Source organism: Leptodactylus fuscus, unplaced genomic scaffold, assembly GCF_031893055.1.
Source record: "Leptodactylus fuscus isolate aLepFus1 unplaced genomic scaffold, aLepFus1.hap2 HAP2_SCAFFOLD_134, whole genome shotgun sequence".
In the NCBI taxonomy this organism is placed as follows: domain Eukaryota; kingdom Metazoa; phylum Chordata; class Amphibia; order Anura; family Leptodactylidae; genus Leptodactylus; species Leptodactylus fuscus.
In genome coordinates this window covers 61,742-79,526 of record NW_027440156.1, presented here as the reverse complement: position 1 = coordinate 79,526, position 17,785 = coordinate 61,742, and the positions used below count along the sequence as shown (strand labels likewise).

The 17,785-nt window shown below is 44.2% G+C and overlaps 5 non-coding genes and 2 pseudogenes across 5 annotated transcripts; all 7 read right to left on the bottom strand.

The window, feature by feature from the left end:
- Window positions 1-1,421: 1,421 nt before the first annotated feature.
- LOC142187169 (U2 spliceosomal RNA) lies at window positions 1,422-1,612 on the bottom strand. Its single transcript, XR_012712512.1, has one exon. It is a non-coding gene; the product is annotated as a U2 spliceosomal RNA (small nuclear RNA).
- Window positions 1,613-3,247: 1,635 nt separating this feature from the next.
- Window positions 3,248-3,438, bottom strand: LOC142187168 (U2 spliceosomal RNA). The gene has a single exon (XR_012712511.1). It is a non-coding gene; the product is annotated as a U2 spliceosomal RNA (small nuclear RNA).
- Window positions 3,439-5,073: 1,635 nt separating this feature from the next.
- LOC142187133 (U2 spliceosomal RNA) lies at window positions 5,074-5,262 on the bottom strand. Its single transcript, XR_012712493.1, has one exon. It is a non-coding gene; the product is annotated as a U2 spliceosomal RNA (small nuclear RNA).
- A 3,274-nt stretch (window positions 5,263-8,536) lies between these two features.
- On the bottom strand, window positions 8,537-8,750 carry LOC142187130 (U2 spliceosomal RNA; annotated as a pseudogene).
- A 3,206-nt stretch (window positions 8,751-11,956) lies between these two features.
- On the bottom strand, window positions 11,957-12,170 carry LOC142187128 (U2 spliceosomal RNA; annotated as a pseudogene).
- Window positions 12,171-15,376: 3,206 nt separating this feature from the next.
- Window positions 15,377-15,567, bottom strand: LOC142187167 (U2 spliceosomal RNA). Its single transcript, XR_012712510.1, has one exon. It is a non-coding gene; the product is annotated as a U2 spliceosomal RNA (small nuclear RNA).
- Window positions 15,568-17,202: 1,635 nt separating this feature from the next.
- Window positions 17,203-17,393, bottom strand: LOC142187166 (U2 spliceosomal RNA). Its single transcript, XR_012712509.1, has one exon. It is a non-coding gene; the product is annotated as a U2 spliceosomal RNA (small nuclear RNA).
- Window positions 17,394-17,785: the final 392 nt, after the last annotated feature.

Below are 17,785 nucleotides of genomic sequence, written 5' to 3'. Positions count from 1 at the left end.
GTGCACTGCCTTCGCAGCAGGCAAATCTGCATCAGGCCCGCCTCTGCATTAGACCACACCCACTAAAACGTACTTCACGAAGAGTTTGTTTGCTTTTCCTCGAAACACAGCTTCTACGGTTTAATTCCCAAAAAATAGAAAAGGAATACATTACATCACAAAATTGGGGCCCCCACAAGAAGAGAGTGAGTGGGGGGAATAGGAAAGCAAGCAGGGAGAAGAAGAAGAAGGATGGCTCTGGCTCTAAGACTCGTCAGGTTTGTCCACCGGAGGCCCGCACGGCTGGAGCATCTTCTCCATCAAATTGAAGCGCACACGGGCCTTGCTCTCGTTCTCAGCTACAGCAAAGTAGTTCAGCAGGTCAAAGTGGCCCATGTAAGAGCAGTAGGAGTCTCGGTGCTGATTCACCAGCCATTCCCACTTGGTGGTATCTGCGTGACCAGTGCCAATATATTTGGACTGGAGGTGCTCCAGCTGGCTGTGGATAGTGTACCGATCTGTCATGGTGTGTGAGGTCTGCACCAAAAGGTGAACAGGGTGATAGCCAATGCGTTTGGCATCACAGTAGGGCCCACGGCCCCACCTCTACACTTCTCAGCACATCGCTGTCTGCTTGGTACATTTTTGTCGTCATCAAAGCAAGTCCAAAAAATGCTAGACAGAGAAAATTTCCGAAACCGTACGAAGAATGTTCCTCTTGTACAGCGAAACAGATCAAATCCAGTTGCCACTACTGTCACTCAGCGATGCACAGCGCTTGCTGCAAATCTGCATAAACCCTGCCTGCATGTCAGTCTGTCTCCGGAGCAAGCAGGCAGCCACAAGAGGGCAACAAGCACTGCGAAATAAGAAGAAGAGGAGGAGGACGACAACAACAGCAGCAGTAATAGCAGTAGCAGTAGCATCAAGTTGTGCAAAATCCAGGTACAAGTGCAAAGCAATTTCTCTTGCTTGCCTCAGAAATTTTAATACTCCATTCTCTTCCACGGAAAAAAAGTTTTCAAGTCAGCAGGAAAATCTGAAACAAAATGAAGAAACCAAAATGAAAATAAATAAATTTGGACAAAAGAAAAAACAATTACCAAAAATTACAATGATAACAATACATCATATTTATATAGCGCCAACACATTCCGCAGCGCTGTACAATTTGTCAGGTTAATTTACAGACAACAATATACATTACAAAACTAGTCATTTCACACAATGCAGAAACTGAGGGCCCTGCTCGCAAGAGCTGACAATCTAAGAGGTAGAAGGGGTGACACAAAATTATTGAACCAAAAAAAATAAATAAAATTCGGAAATACAAATAGGATTTCTCATCTAATTCTTCTGATTTGTTGCAAGACATTGAAATGCCAGCAAGCAAGCAGCAGAAGGAAAAAAGAAATTCTTTTTCTATTTTTCAACCAAATTAAGAGGGGTGCACCGGTCCTGGAGATACTGCAATACCAGGTCAATGCGTGGAGTGGACAGAGCAAGCTCTATTTCCATCTCCCTGTTCCAAAAATCCATTTAATATATGGTCCCCAGATAGGGGACGTATCAGATATTAAACTGATAAGAACAGATACTACACTTGATCTTAGCCAAAAGGCCGAGAAGCGATAACCCAAAAATTGGACGCACCCGAGCGGCGCCCCCCGGAAGCAACGTGCACTGCCAAAGGAGAAGGAAGAACAGCTAGCAACCTGGTCAGCAACTCTCACACCCAGGCAAGAAACACAGGTGCACAGCATTACCACAGTCAGCCAATCAATGGTTAATCACTACAGGAAAGTGACCACAGGTGATAGTAGAACTTTGGCGGCAAGGACTCGGCAGTGCACTGCCTTCGCAGCAGGCAAATCTGCATCAGGCCCGCCTCTGCATTAGACCACACCCACTAAAACGTACTTCACGAAGAGTTTGTTTGCTTTTCCTCGAAACACAGCTTCTACGGTTTAATTCCCAAAAAATAGAAAAGGAATACATTACATCACAAAATTGGGGCCCCCACAAGAAGAGAGTGAGTGGGGGGAATAGGAAAGCAAGCAGGGAGAAGAAGAAGAAGGATGGCTCTGGCTCTAAGACTCGTCAGGTTTGTCCACCGGAGGCCCGCACGGCTGGAGCATCTTCTCCATCAAATTGAAGCGCACACGGGCCTTGCTCTCGTTCTCAGCTACAGCAAAGTAGTTCAGCAGGTCAAAGTGGCCCATGTAAGAGCAGTAGGAGTCTCGGTGCTGATTCACCAGCCATTCCCACTTGGTGGTATCTGCGTGACCAGTGCCAATATATTTGGACTGGAGGTGCTCCAGCTGGCTGTGGATAGTGTACCGATCTGTCATGGTGTGTGAGGTCTGCACCAAAAGGTGAACAGGGTGATAGCCAATGCGTTTGGCATCACAGTAGGGCCCACGGCCCCACCTCTACACTTCTCAGCACATCGCTGTCTGCTTGGTACATTTTTGTCGTCATCAAAGCAAGTCCAAAAAATGCTAGACAGAGAAAATTTCCGAAACCGTACGAAGAATGTTCCTCTTGTACAGCGAAACAGATCAAATCCAGTTGCCACTACTGTCACTCAGCGATGCACAGCGCTTGCTGCAAATCTGCATAAACCCTGCCTGCATGTCAGTCTGTCTCCGGAGCAAGCAGGCAGCCACAAGAGGGCAACAAGCACTGCGAAATAAGAAGAAGAGGAGGAGGACGACAACAACAGCAGCAGTAATAGCAGTAGCAGTAGCATCAAGTTGTGCAAAATCCAGGTACAAGTGCAAAGCAATTTCTCTTGCTTGCCTCAGAAATTTTAATACTCCATTCTCTTCCACGGAAAAAAAGTTTTCAAGTCAGCAGGAAAATCTGAAACAAAATGAAGAAACCAAAATGAAAATAAATAAATTTGGACAAAAGAAAAAACAATTACCAAAAATTACAATGATAACAATACATCATATTTATATAGCGCCAACACATTCCGCAGCGCTGTACAATTTGTCAGGTTAATTTACAGACAACAATATACATTACAAAACTAGTCATTTCACACAATGCAGAAACTGAGGGCCCTGCTCGCAAGAGCTGACAATCTAAGAGGTAGAAGGGGTGACACAAAATTATTGAACCAAAAAAAATAAATAAAATTCGGAAATACAAATAGGATTTCTCATCTAATTCTTCTGATTTGTTGCAAGACATTGAAATGCCAGCAAGCAAGCAGCAGAAGGAAAAAAGAAATTCTTTTTCTATTTTTCAACCAAATTAAGAGGGGTGCACCGGTCCTGGAGATACTGCAATACCAGGTCAATGCGTGGAGTGGACAGAGCAAGCTCTATTTCCATCTCCCTGTTCCAAAAATCCATTTAATATATGGTCCCCAGATAGGGGACGTATCAGATATTAAACTGATAAGAACAGATACTACACTTGATCTTAGCCAAAAGGCCGAGAAGCGATAACCCAAAAATTGGACGCACCCGAGCGGCGCCCCCCGGAAGCAACGTGCACTGCCAAAGGAGAAGGAAGAACAGCTAGCAACCTGGTCAGCAACTCTCACACCCAGGCAAGAAACACAGGTGCACAGCATTACCACAGTCAGCCAATCAATGGTTAATCACTACAGGAAAGTGACCACAGGTGATAGTAGAACTTTGGCGGCAAGGACTCGGCAGTGCACTGCCTTCGCAGCAGGCAAATCTGCATCAGGCCCGCCTCTGCATTAGACCACACCCACTAAAACGTACTTCACGAAGAGTTTGTTTGCTTTTCCTCGAAACACAGCTTCTACGGTTTAATTCCCAAAAAATAGAAAAGGAATACATTACATCACAAAATTGGGGCCCCCACAAGAAGAGAGTGAGTGGGGGGAATAGGAAAGCAAGCAGGGAGAAGAAGAAGAAGGATGGCTCTGGCTCTAAGACTCGTCAGGTTTGTCCACCGGAGGCCCGCACGGCTGGAGCATCTTCTCCATCAAATTGAAGCGCACACGGGCCTTGCTCTCGTTCTCAGCTACAGCAAAGTAGTTCAGCAGGTCAAAGTGGCCCATGTAAGAGCAGTAGGAGTCTCGGTGCTGATTCACCAGCCATTCCCACTTGGTGGTATCTGCGTGACCAGTGCCAATATATTTGGACTGGAGGTGCTCCAGCTGGCTGTGGATAGTGTACCGATCTGTCATGGTGTGTGAGGTCTGCACCAAAAGGTGAACAGGGTGATAGCCAATGCGTTTGGCATCACAGTAGGGCCCACGGCCCCACCTCTACACTTCTCAGCACATCGCTGTCTGCTTGGTACATTTTTGTCGTCATCAAAGCAAGTCCAAAAAATGCTAGACAGAGAAAATTTCCGAAACCGTACGAAGAATGTTCCTCTTGTACAGCGAAACAGATCAAATCCAGTTGCCACTACTGTCACTCAGCGATGCACAGCGCTTGCTGCAAATCTGCATAAACCCTGCCTGCATGTCAGTCTGTCTCCGGAGCAAGCAGGCAGCCACAAGAGGGCAACAAGCACTGCGAAATAAGAAGAAGAGGAGGAGGACGACAACAACAGCAGCAGTAATAGCAGTAGCAGTAGCATCAAGTTGTGCAAAATCCAGGTACAAGTGCAAAGCAATTTCTCTTGCTTGCCTCAGAAATTTTAATACTCCATTCTCTTCCACGGAAAAAAAGTTTTCAAGTCAGCAGGAAAATCTGAAACAAAATGAAGAAACCAAAATGAAAATAAATAAATTTGGACAAAAGAAAAAACAATTACCAAAAATTACAATGATAACAATACATCATATTTATATAGCGCCAACACATTCCGCAGCGCTGTACAATTTGTCAGGTTAATTTACAGACAACAATATACATTACAAAACTAGTCATTTCACACAATGCAGAAACTGAGGGCCCTGCTCGCAAGAGCTGACAATCTAAGAGGTAGAAGGGGTGACACAAAATTATTGAACCAAAAAAAATAAATAAAATTCGGAAATACAAATAGGATTTCTCATCTAATTCTTCTGATTTGTTGCAAGACATTGAAATGCCAGCAAGCAAGCAGCAGAAGGAAAAAAGAAATTCTTTTTCTATTTTTCAACCAAATTAAGAGGGGTGCACCGGTCCTGGAGATACTGCAATACCAGGTCAATGCGTGGAGTGGACAGAGCAAGCTCTATTTCCATCTCCCTGTTCCAAAAATCCATTTAATATATGGTCCCCAGATAGGGGACGTATCAGATATTAAACTGATAAGAACAGATTTTTTTTTTAAGTTGAAGTCTACCACAATGGGTAGCATTTTATTAAACAAAATATTTACAATACATATAAACAATACACATATCTTCAACTTTCTTTTTATACAAAATTACAAAAACACGCATCATCATCAGTATTTCCAACTTAGTTTACACACATAAACACAAGACATACAAATACATCACATAGAATAACCTTATCCACCTTAATTTACATTTCTCATCTCTATTCCTTTATTTCCCAGTTTTTATCCCTTATCTCTCAAATAACCATTCACTACTGCAAACATGACCAAGGCCTCCACCGCTCCCTGTGCCCAGTCTTGCAAATCTACCCCCAAAAAATACTGTTTCAAAAAATCAAGAAAAATATATCTTTTGATAAACTCTTCCTTATCTTTAAGGAATACTTCCTTTAATTCCCTTATAAAATCCTCATAGTTACCTATTGATTCTTTTATTTCAGGAAACCTCCCTCTTACATAATCCCCTCCCTCTTTACTATTTTTAAAGTCTTTAACATTAACTAACATCTTTTCCTTTGTTCCCACCTTCAGAACCTTACTCTCAGTCACTTTTACATTTTCTACAATTAATTCCTTCTCTACCACCTCTTCCAATATCAATTCACATTCTTTTACTTGTTCCATACATATCATCATTTTTTTACATTTTTGATTACCAGGCTCCTGCAAACCATCACGAACAGGAGTTAAATCTGCAAAAGAAATATCAGAAATAACAGTCTCCGAAAAGACACTCTCAGTCTCTGTCTTGTCCAGGAAATTTTCCTCCTCCGGCAACACAGTCTCTTTCTCCTTTTTCTTAGGGGATTTCCCCTTAAAGTCCTCCCAAAAGGCAAAACCAGTCTTACCGCCAAACTGGATTGCTCCATTAAATATGTCCATGTCCTTTTCCTCTATCCAGACTGAAAAACGTCTTTTGCCAGTCCAATATCCGGCTTGGTTCAATAAGTCCTTTTTGAACCTGCACATAGGCACATAAAGTCTCATATAATCCATAATGCCCGCTGCATCCACAAAAGGATCATCCATTGAAACGACCAGCGATTTCCAGCCACCGTGCAAGGAAGTCAAGCAGCTCACTCGGTCCCTGACTCCAGTGGTCCCGCCCCCGTACCATCTGAGGAAGGCCTCCGAACACAGTTGCTCCGAAGTGAAGGTGACATCGCAAGACCTCTTGGTGGCGTTCCATTGCATGGCCAGGACGTCCTCTTTCCGCACCATCAGGCAATCCTCCAGAATCCTCACCACCGACATCTCCGACCAGTCATCGGCTTTAGCGGCATCTTTCTTAAGGAAGAACCTCAGGCAGAACTTCTTCCTTCTCAGCTCCATGTCAAAAGACAAGAAAAACCGTATTAGTCAAGCGGTATTTAGCTCAGAACCTGCGAGCCTCAGTAGATTCTCCAGGTGATCGCTCCTCGTTGCCCCGGGACTAAGCCTCAAACCCAATAGCAGCAGGTAGTTCCAGCCAGGCTATGAACCTGACCTTCCCTACCAGGCAGAGTAGAGGGTACCCGGGGCACCTCCGGCTAAGATCTTTGGCAGCCCTGATACACTAAACAGCACCAGGACTACACTTGATCTTAGCCAAAAGGCCGAGAAGCGATAACCCAAAAATTGGACGCACCCGAGCGGCGCCCCCCGGAAGCAACGTGCACTGCCAAAGGAGAAGGAAGAACAGCTAGCAACCTGGTCAGCAACTCTCACACCCAGGCAAGAAACACAGGTGCACAGCATTACCACAGTCAGCCAATCAATGGTTAATCACTACAGGAAAGTGACCACAGGTGATAGTAGAACTTTGGCGGCAAGGACTCGGCAGTGCACTGCCTTCGCAGCAGGCAAATCTGCATCAGGCCCGCCTCTCCATTAGACCACACCCACTAAAACGTACTTCACGAGGAGTTGGTTTGCTTTTCCTCCAAACACAGCTTCTACGGTTTCATTCCCAAAAAATAGAAAAGGAATACATTACATCACAAAATTGGGGCCCCCACAAGAAGAGAGTGAGTGAGTGAGTGAGTGAGTGAGTGAGTGAGTGAGTGAGTGAGTGGGGGGGGGGAATAGGAAAGCAAGCAGGGAGAAGAAGAAGAAGGATGGCTCTGGCTCTAAGACTCGTCAGGTTTGTCCACCGGAGGCCCGCACGGCTGGAGCATCTTCTCCATCAAATTGAAGCGCACACGGGCCTTGCTCTCGTTCTCAGCTACAGCAAAGTAGTTCAGCAGGTCAAAGTGGCCCATGTAAGAGCAGTAGGAGTCTCGGTGCTGATTCACCAGCCATTCCCACTTGGTGGTATCTGCGTGACCAGTGCCAATATATTTGGACTGGAGGTGCTCCAGCTGGCTGTGGATAGTGTACCGATCTGTCATGGTGTGTGAGGTCTGCACCAAAAGGTGAACAGGGTGATAGCCAATGCGTTTGGCATCACAGTAGGGCCCACGGCCCCACCTCTACACTTCTCAGCACATCGCTGTCTGCTTGGTACATTTTTGTCGTCATCAAAGCAAGTCCAAAAAATGCTAGACAGAGAAAATTTCCGAAACCGTACGAAGAATGTTCCTCTTGTACAGCGAAACAGATCAAATCCAGTTGCCACTACTGTCACTCAGCGATGCACAGCGCTTGCTGCAAATCTGCATAAACCCTGCCTGCATGTCAGTCTGTCTCCGGAGCAAGCAGGCAGCCACAAGAGGGCAACAAGCACTGCGAAATAAGAAGAAGAGGAGGAGGACGACAACAACAGCAGCAGTAATAGCAGTAGCAGTAGCATCAAGTTGTGCAAAATCCAGGTACAAGTGCAAAGCAATTTCTCTTGCTTGCCTCAGAAATTTTAATACTCCATTCTCTTCCACGGAAAAAAAGTTTTCAAGTCAGCAGGAAAATCTGAAACAAAATGAAGAAACCAAAATGAAAATAAATAAATTTGGACAAAAGAAAAAACAATTACCAAAAATTACAATGATAACAATACATCATATTTATATAGCGCCAACACATTCCGCAGCGCTGTACAATTTGTCAGGTTAATTTACAGACAACAATATACATTACAAAACTAGTCATTTCACACAATGCAGAAACTGAGGGCCCTGCTCGCAAGAGCTGACAATCTAAGAGGTAGAAGGGGTGACACAAAATTATTGAACCAAAAAAAATAAATAAAATTCGGAAATACAAATAGGATTTCTCATCTAATTCTTCTGATTTGTTGCAAGACATTGAAATGCCAGCAAGCAAGCAGCAGAAGGAAAAAAGAAATTCTTTTTCTATTTTTCAACCAAATTAAGAGGGGTGCACCGGTCCTGGAGATACTGCAATACCAGGTCAATGCGTGGAGTGGACAGAGCAAGCTCTATTTCCATCTCCCTGTTCCAAAAATCCATTTAATATATGGTCCCCAGATAGGGGACGTATCAGATATTAAACTGATAAGAACAGATTTTTTTTTGATTTACTAGCCACTAAGGGCCATTTTTTATTAAACATAACAAAATAACAATGAAAAAACACTATTTCTCAATTTTCCATATTACTACACATACAACACACAAATGAACAACAACAAAAAACATCTGTACATCTCACAGTTTTTCACAATATTTAACAGTATTTTACCATTTTTTCCATTTCTTTCTCCCTTAGTTCTTTTATTTCTTGTATTTTATCATACAGTTCTCTATTTTTCCTATATTTACCATTTTCATACGTTGGGGATATTGGCGCAGGGCATCCTCCCTCCAGGGCCATCATAAATAACACATCCATTTCATCCTCATTTAAAGTACGTTTTTCTAACACATCTCTAGCATAACGATCACTTATGTATTTCTCAAAAAATTTGTAATGACCTTCATGGAAAGATTTAACTACTACATACCTACAGTGTCCATAATTACCCATACCCTTCTTTAACTTACTTGCTTCTCCTACCCATTTTTTTGTAAATACCTTCTCTCTAGGCTCCATACAACTAACTTCTCTTTTTTCCCTCACCTTCACTATCCTTATTCTATCTTTCCCTTCTACTGTTATTTCTGCATTACACATAATTGGCTCCTTCTCTATCACTTTTTCTACTACTAGTTCACATTTAAATTCTTGTTCCATACATATCATTTTTTTACATTTATTATTACCGGGTTCCTGCATCTCATCACGGACAGGAGTTAAATCTGTAAAGGAAGCATCAGAAATAACAGACTCTGAAAAAACACTCCCAGTCTCTATTTTGTCCATGGAATTTCCTTCATCTGGCAACAAAGTCTCTTTTTTTTCCGTTTTCCTGGGGAATTTCCCCTTTAAGTCCTCCCAAAAGGCAAACCCAGTCTTACCATCAAACTGGATTGCTCCGTTAAATAAGTCCATGTCTTTCTCCTCAATCCATACGGAAAAACGTCTTTTACCAGTCCAATAACCAGCTTGGTTCAATAAGTCCTTCTTGAACCTGCACATAGGCACATGAAGTCTCAAAAAGCCCATAATGTCCGCAGCACTCACAAAAGGGTCATCCATAGACACGACCAGCGATTTCCAGCCCCCGTGCAAGGAAGTCAAGCAGCTCACTCGGTCCCTGACTCCAGTGGTCCCGCCTCCGTACCATCCGAGGAAGGCCTCCGAACACAGTTGCTCCGAAGTGAAGGTGACATCGCAAGACCTCTTGGTGGCGTTCCATTGCATGGCCAGGACATCCTCCCTCCGAACCATCAAACGATCCTCCAGTATCCTCACCACCGACATCTCCGACCAGTCATCAGCTCTAGCGGCATCCTTCTTAAGGAAGAACCTCAGGCAGAACTTCTTCCGTCTTAGATCCATTGTAGATCTTTGATCTGTAAATAATCAGACCCTAGGAGTCTCAATAGATTCTCCAGGTGATCGCTTCTCGTTGCCCCGGGACTAAGCCTCAAACCCAATAGCAGCAGGTAGTTCCAGCCAGGCTATAAACCTGACTTTTCCTACCGGGCCGAGTAGAGGGTACCCGGGGCACCTCCGGCTAAGATCCTTGGCAGCACACAAACACTGAGCAGAATGTATGCTACACTTGATCTTAGCCAAAAGGCCGAGAAGCGATAACCCAAAAATTGGACGCACCCGAGCGGCGCCCCCCGGAAGCAACGTGCACTGCCAAAGGAGAAGGAAGAACAGCTAGCAACCTGGTCAGCAACTCTCACACCCAGGCAAGAAACACAGGTGCACAGCATTACCACAGTCAGCCAATCAATGGTTAATCACTACAGGAAAGTGACCACAGGTGATAGTAGAACTTTGGCGGCAAGGACTCGGCAGTGCACTGCCTTCGCAGCAGGCAAATCTGCATCAGGCCCGCCTCTGCATTAGACCACACCCACTAAAACGTACTTCACGAAGAGTTTGTTTGCTTTTCCTCGAAACACAGCTTCTACGGTTTAATTCCCAAAAAATAGAAAAGGAATACATTACATCACAAAATTGGGGCCCCCACAAGAAGAGAGTGAGTGGGGGGAATAGGAAAGCAAGCAGGGAGAAGAAGAAGAAGGATGGCTCTGGCTCTAAGACTCGTCAGGTTTGTCCACCGGAGGCCCGCACGGCTGGAGCATCTTCTCCATCAAATTGAAGCGCACACGGGCCTTGCTCTCGTTCTCAGCTACAGCAAAGTAGTTCAGCAGGTCAAAGTGGCCCATGTAAGAGCAGTAGGAGTCTCGGTGCTGATTCACCAGCCATTCCCACTTGGTGGTATCTGCGTGACCAGTGCCAATATATTTGGACTGGAGGTGCTCCAGCTGGCTGTGGATAGTGTACCGATCTGTCATGGTGTGTGAGGTCTGCACCAAAAGGTGAACAGGGTGATAGCCAATGCGTTTGGCATCACAGTAGGGCCCACGGCCCCACCTCTACACTTCTCAGCACATCGCTGTCTGCTTGGTACATTTTTGTCGTCATCAAAGCAAGTCCAAAAAATGCTAGACAGAGAAAATTTCCGAAACCGTACGAAGAATGTTCCTCTTGTACAGCGAAACAGATCAAATCCAGTTGCCACTACTGTCACTCAGCGATGCACAGCGCTTGCTGCAAATCTGCATAAACCCTGCCTGCATGTCAGTCTGTCTCCGGAGCAAGCAGGCAGCCACAAGAGGGCAACAAGCACTGCGAAATAAGAAGAAGAGGAGGAGGACGACAACAACAGCAGCAGTAATAGCAGTAGCAGTAGCATCAAGTTGTGCAAAATCCAGGTACAAGTGCAAAGCAATTTCTCTTGCTTGCCTCAGAAATTTTAATACTCCATTCTCTTCCACGGAAAAAAAGTTTTCAAGTCAGCAGGAAAATCTGAAACAAAATGAAGAAACCAAAATGAAAATAAATAAATTTGGACAAAAGAAAAAACAATTACCAAAAATTACAATGATAACAATACATCATATTTATATAGCGCCAACACATTCCGCAGCGCTGTACAATTTGTCAGGTTAATTTACAGACAACAATATACATTACAAAACTAGTCATTTCACACAATGCAGAAACTGAGGGCCCTGCTCGCAAGAGCTGACAATCTAAGAGGTAGAAGGGGTGACACAAAATTATTGAACCAAAAAAAATAAATAAAATTCGGAAATACAAATAGGATTTCTCATCTAATTCTTCTGATTTGTTGCAAGACATTGAAATGCCAGCAAGCAAGCAGCAGAAGGAAAAAAGAAATTCTTTTTCTATTTTTCAACCAAATTAAGAGGGGTGCACCGGTCCTGGAGATACTGCAATACCAGGTCAATGCGTGGAGTGGACAGAGCAAGCTCTATTTCCATCTCCCTGTTCCAAAAATCCATTTAATATATGGTCCCCAGATAGGGGACGTATCAGATATTAAACTGATAAGAACAGATTTTTTTTTGATTTACTAGCCACTAAGGGCCATTTTTTATTAAACATAACAAAATAACAATGAAAAAACACTATTTCTCAATTTTCCATATTACTACACATACAACACACAAATGAACAACAACAAAAAACATCTGTACATCTCACAGTTTTTCACAATATTTAACAGTATTTTACCATTTTTTCCATTTCTTTCTCCCTTAGTTCTTTTATTTCTTGTATTTTATCATACAGTTCTCTATTTTTCCTATATTTACCATTTTCATACGTTGGGGATATTGGCGCAGGGCATCCTCCCTCCAGGGCCATCATAAATAACACATCCATTTCATCCTCATTTAAAGTACGTTTTTCTAACACATCTCTAGCATAACGATCACTTATGTATTTCTCAAAAAATTTGTAATGACCTTCATGGAAAGATTTAACTACTACATACCTACAGTGTCCATAATTACCCATACCCTTCTTTAACTTACTTGCTTCTCCTACCCATTTTTTTGTAAATACCTTCTCTCTAGGCTCCATACAACTAACTTCTCTTTTTTCCCTCACCTTCACTATCCTTATTCTATCTTTCCCTTCTACTGTTATTTCTGCATTACACATAATTGGCTCCTTCTCTATCACTTTTTCTACTACTAGTTCACATTTAAATTCTTGTTCCATACATATCATTTTTTTACATTTATTATTACCGGGTTCCTGCATCTCATCACGGACAGGAGTTAAATCTGTAAAGGAAGCATCAGAAATAACAGACTCTGAAAAAACACTCCCAGTCTCTATTTTGTCCATGGAATTTCCTTCATCTGGCAACAAAGTCTCTTTTTTTTCCGTTTTCCTGGGGAATTTCCCCTTTAAGTCCTCCCAAAAGGCAAACCCAGTCTTACCATCAAACTGGATTGCTCCGTTAAATAAGTCCATGTCTTTCTCCTCAATCCATACGGAAAAACGTCTTTTACCAGTCCAATAACCAGCTTGGTTCAATAAGTCCTTCTTGAACCTGCACATAGGCACATGAAGTCTCAAAAAGCCCATAATGTCCGCAGCACTCACAAAAGGGTCATCCATAGACACGACCAGCGATTTCCAGCCCCCGTGCAAGGAAGTCAAGCAGCTCACTCGGTCCCTGACTCCAGTGGTCCCGCCTCCGTACCATCCGAGGAAGGCCTCCGAACACAGTTGCTCCGAAGTGAAGGTGACATCGCAAGACCTCTTGGTGGCGTTCCATTGCATGGCCAGGACATCCTCCCTCCGAACCATCAAACGATCCTCCAGTATCCTCACCACCGACATCTCCGACCAGTCATCAGCTCTAGCGGCATCCTTCTTAAGGAAGAACCTCAGGCAGAACTTCTTCCGTCTTAGATCCATTGTAGATCTTTGATCTGTAAATAATCAGACCCTAGGAGTCTCAATAGATTCTCCAGGTGATCGCTTCTCGTTGCCCCGGGACTAAGCCTCAAACCCAATAGCAGCAGGTAGTTCCAGCCAGGCTATAAACCTGACTTTTCCTACCGGGCCGAGTAGAGGGTACCCGGGGCACCTCCGGCTAAGATCCTTGGCAGCACACAAACACTGAGCAGAATGTATGCTACACTTGATCTTAGCCAAAAGGCCGAGAAGCGATAACCCAAAAATTGGACGCACCCGAGCGGCGCCCCCCGGAAGCAACGTGCACTGCCAAAGGAGAAGGAAGAACAGCTAGCAACCTGGTCAGCAACTCTCACACCCAGGCAAGAAACACAGGTGCACAGCATTACCACAGTCAGCCAATCAATGGTTAATCACTACAGGAAAGTGACCACAGGTGATAGTAGAACTTTGGCGGCAAGGACTCGGCAGTGCACTGCCTTCGCAGCAGGCAAATCTGCATCAGGCCCGCCTCTGCATTAGACCACACCCACTAAAACGTACTTCACGAAGAGTTTGTTTGCTTTTCCTCGAAACACAGCTTCTACGGTTTAATTCCCAAAAAATAGAAAAGGAATACATTACATCACAAAATTGGGGCCCCCACAAGAAGAGAGTGAGTGGGGGGAATAGGAAAGCAAGCAGGGAGAAGAAGAAGAAGGATGGCTCTGGCTCTAAGACTCGTCAGGTTTGTCCACCGGAGGCCCGCACGGCTGGAGCATCTTCTCCATCAAATTGAAGCGCACACGGGCCTTGCTCTCGTTCTCAGCTACAGCAAAGTAGTTCAGCAGGTCAAAGTGGCCCATGTAAGAGCAGTAGGAGTCTCGGTGCTGATTCACCAGCCATTCCCACTTGGTGGTATCTGCGTGACCAGTGCCAATATATTTGGACTGGAGGTGCTCCAGCTGGCTGTGGATAGTGTACCGATCTGTCATGGTGTGTGAGGTCTGCACCAAAAGGTGAACAGGGTGATAGCCAATGCGTTTGGCATCACAGTAGGGCCCACGGCCCCACCTCTACACTTCTCAGCACATCGCTGTCTGCTTGGTACATTTTTGTCGTCATCAAAGCAAGTCCAAAAAATGCTAGACAGAGAAAATTTCCGAAACCGTACGAAGAATGTTCCTCTTGTACAGCGAAACAGATCAAATCCAGTTGCCACTACTGTCACTCAGCGATGCACAGCGCTTGCTGCAAATCTGCATAAACCCTGCCTGCATGTCAGTCTGTCTCCGGAGCAAGCAGGCAGCCACAAGAGGGCAACAAGCACTGCGAAATAAGAAGAAGAGGAGGAGGACGACAACAACAGCAGCAGTAATAGCAGTAGCAGTAGCATCAAGTTGTGCAAAATCCAGGTACAAGTGCAAAGCAATTTCTCTTGCTTGCCTCAGAAATTTTAATACTCCATTCTCTTCCACGGAAAAAAAGTTTTCAAGTCAGCAGGAAAATCTGAAACAAAATGAAGAAACCAAAATGAAAATAAATAAATTTGGACAAAAGAAAAAACAATTACCAAAAATTACAATGATAACAATACATCATATTTATATAGCGCCAACACATTCCGCAGCGCTGTACAATTTGTCAGGTTAATTTACAGACAACAATATACATTACAAAACTAGTCATTTCACACAATGCAGAAACTGAGGGCCCTGCTCGCAAGAGCTGACAATCTAAGAGGTAGAAGGGGTGACACAAAATTATTGAACCAAAAAAAATAAATAAAATTCGGAAATACAAATAGGATTTCTCATCTAATTCTTCTGATTTGTTGCAAGACATTGAAATGCCAGCAAGCAAGCAGCAGAAGGAAAAAAGAAATTCTTTTTCTATTTTTCAACCAAATTAAGAGGGGTGCACCGGTCCTGGAGATACTGCAATACCAGGTCAATGCGTGGAGTGGACAGAGCAAGCTCTATTTCCATCTCCCTGTTCCAAAAATCCATTTAATATATGGTCCCCAGATAGGGGACGTATCAGATATTAAACTGATAAGAACAGATACTACACTTGATCTTAGCCAAAAGGCCGAGAAGCGATAACCCAAAAATTGGACGCACCCGAGCGGCGCCCCCCGGAAGCAACGTGCACTGCCAAAGGAGAAGGAAGAACAGCTAGCAACCTGGTCAGCAACTCTCACACCCAGGCAAGAAACACAGGTGCACAGCATTACCACAGTCAGCCAATCAATGGTTAATCACTACAGGAAAGTGACCACAGGTGATAGTAGAACTTTGGCGGCAAGGACTCGGCAGTGCACTGCCTTCGCAGCAGGCAAATCTGCATCAGGCCCGCCTCTGCATTAGACCACACCCACTAAAACGTACTTCACGAAGAGTTTGTTTGCTTTTCCTCGAAACACAGCTTCTACGGTTTAATTCCCAAAAAATAGAAAAGGAATACATTACATCACAAAATTGGGGCCCCCACAAGAAGAGAGTGAGTGGGGGGAATAGGAAAGCAAGCAGGGAGAAGAAGAAGAAGGATGGCTCTGGCTCTAAGACTCGTCAGGTTTGTCCACCGGAGGCCCGCACGGCTGGAGCATCTTCTCCATCAAATTGAAGCGCACACGGGCCTTGCTCTCGTTCTCAGCTACAGCAAAGTAGTTCAGCAGGTCAAAGTGGCCCATGTAAGAGCAGTAGGAGTCTCGGTGCTGATTCACCAGCCATTCCCACTTGGTGGTATCTGCGTGACCAGTGCCAATATATTTGGACTGGAGGTGCTCCAGCTGGCTGTGGATAGTGTACCGATCTGTCATGGTGTGTGAGGTCTGCACCAAAAGGTGAACAGGGTGATAGCCAATGCGTTTGGCATCACAGTAGGGCCCACGGCCCCACCTCTACACTTCTCAGCACATCGCTGTCTGCTTGGTACATTTTTGTCGTCATCAAAGCAAGTCCAAAAAATGCTAGACAGAGAAAATTTCCGAAACCGTACGAAGAATGTTCCTCTTGTACAGCGAAACAGATCAAATCCAGTTGCCACTACTGTCACTCAGCGATGCACAGCGCTTGCTGCAAATCTGCATAAACCCTGCCTGCATGTCAGTCTGTCTCCGGAGCAAGCAGGCAGCCACAAGAGGGCAACAAGCACTGCGAAATAAGAAGAAGAGGAGGAGGACGACAACAACAGCAGCAGTAATAGCAGTAGCAGTAGCATCAAGTTGTGCAAAATCCAGGTACAAGTGCAAAGCAATTTCTCTTGCTTGCCTCAGAAATTTTAATACTCCATTCTCTTCCACGGAAAAAAAGTTTTCAAGTCAGCAGGAAAATCTGAAACAAAATGAAGAAACCAAAATGAAAATAAATAAATTTGGACAAAAGAAAAAACAATTACCAAAAATTACAATGATAACAATACATCATATTTATATAGCGCCAACACATTCCGCAGCGCTGTACAATTTGTCAGGTTAATTTACAGACAACAATATACATTACAAAACTAGTCATTTCACACAATGCAGAAACTGAGGGCCCTGCTCGCAAGAGCTGACAATCTAAGAGGTAGAAGGGGTGACACAAAATTATTGAACCAAAAAAAATAAATAAAATTCGGAAATACAAATAGGATTTCTCATCTAATTCTTCTGATTTGTTGCAAGACATTGAAATGCCAGCAAGCAAGCAGCAGAAGGAAAAAAGAAATTCTTTTTCTATTTTTCAACCAAATTAAGAGGGGTGCACCGGTCCTGGAGATACTGCAATACCAGGTCAATGCGTGGAGTGGACAGAGCAAGCTCTATTTCCATCTCCCTGTTCCAAAAATCCATTTAATATATGGTCCCCAGATAGGGGACGTATCAGATATTAAACTGATAAGAACAGATACTACACTTGATCTTAGCCAAAAGGCCGAGAAGCGATAACCCAAAAATTGGACGCACCCGAGCGGCGCCCCCCGGAAGCAACGTGCACTGCCAAAGGAGAAGGAAGAACAGCTAGCAACCTGGTCAGCAACTCTCACACCCAGGCAAGAAACACAGGTGCACAGCATTACCACAGTCAGCCAATCAATGGTTAATCACTACAGGAAAGTGACCACAGGTGATAGTAGAACTTTGGCGGCAAGGACTCGGCAGTGCACTGCCTTCGCAGCAGGCAAATCTGCATCAGGCCCGCCTCTGCATTAGACCACACCCACTAAAACGTACTTCACGAAGAGTTTGTTTGCTTTTCCTCGAAACACAGCTTCTACGGTTTAATTCCCAAAAAATAGAAAAGGAATACATTACATCACAAAATTGGGGCCCCCACAA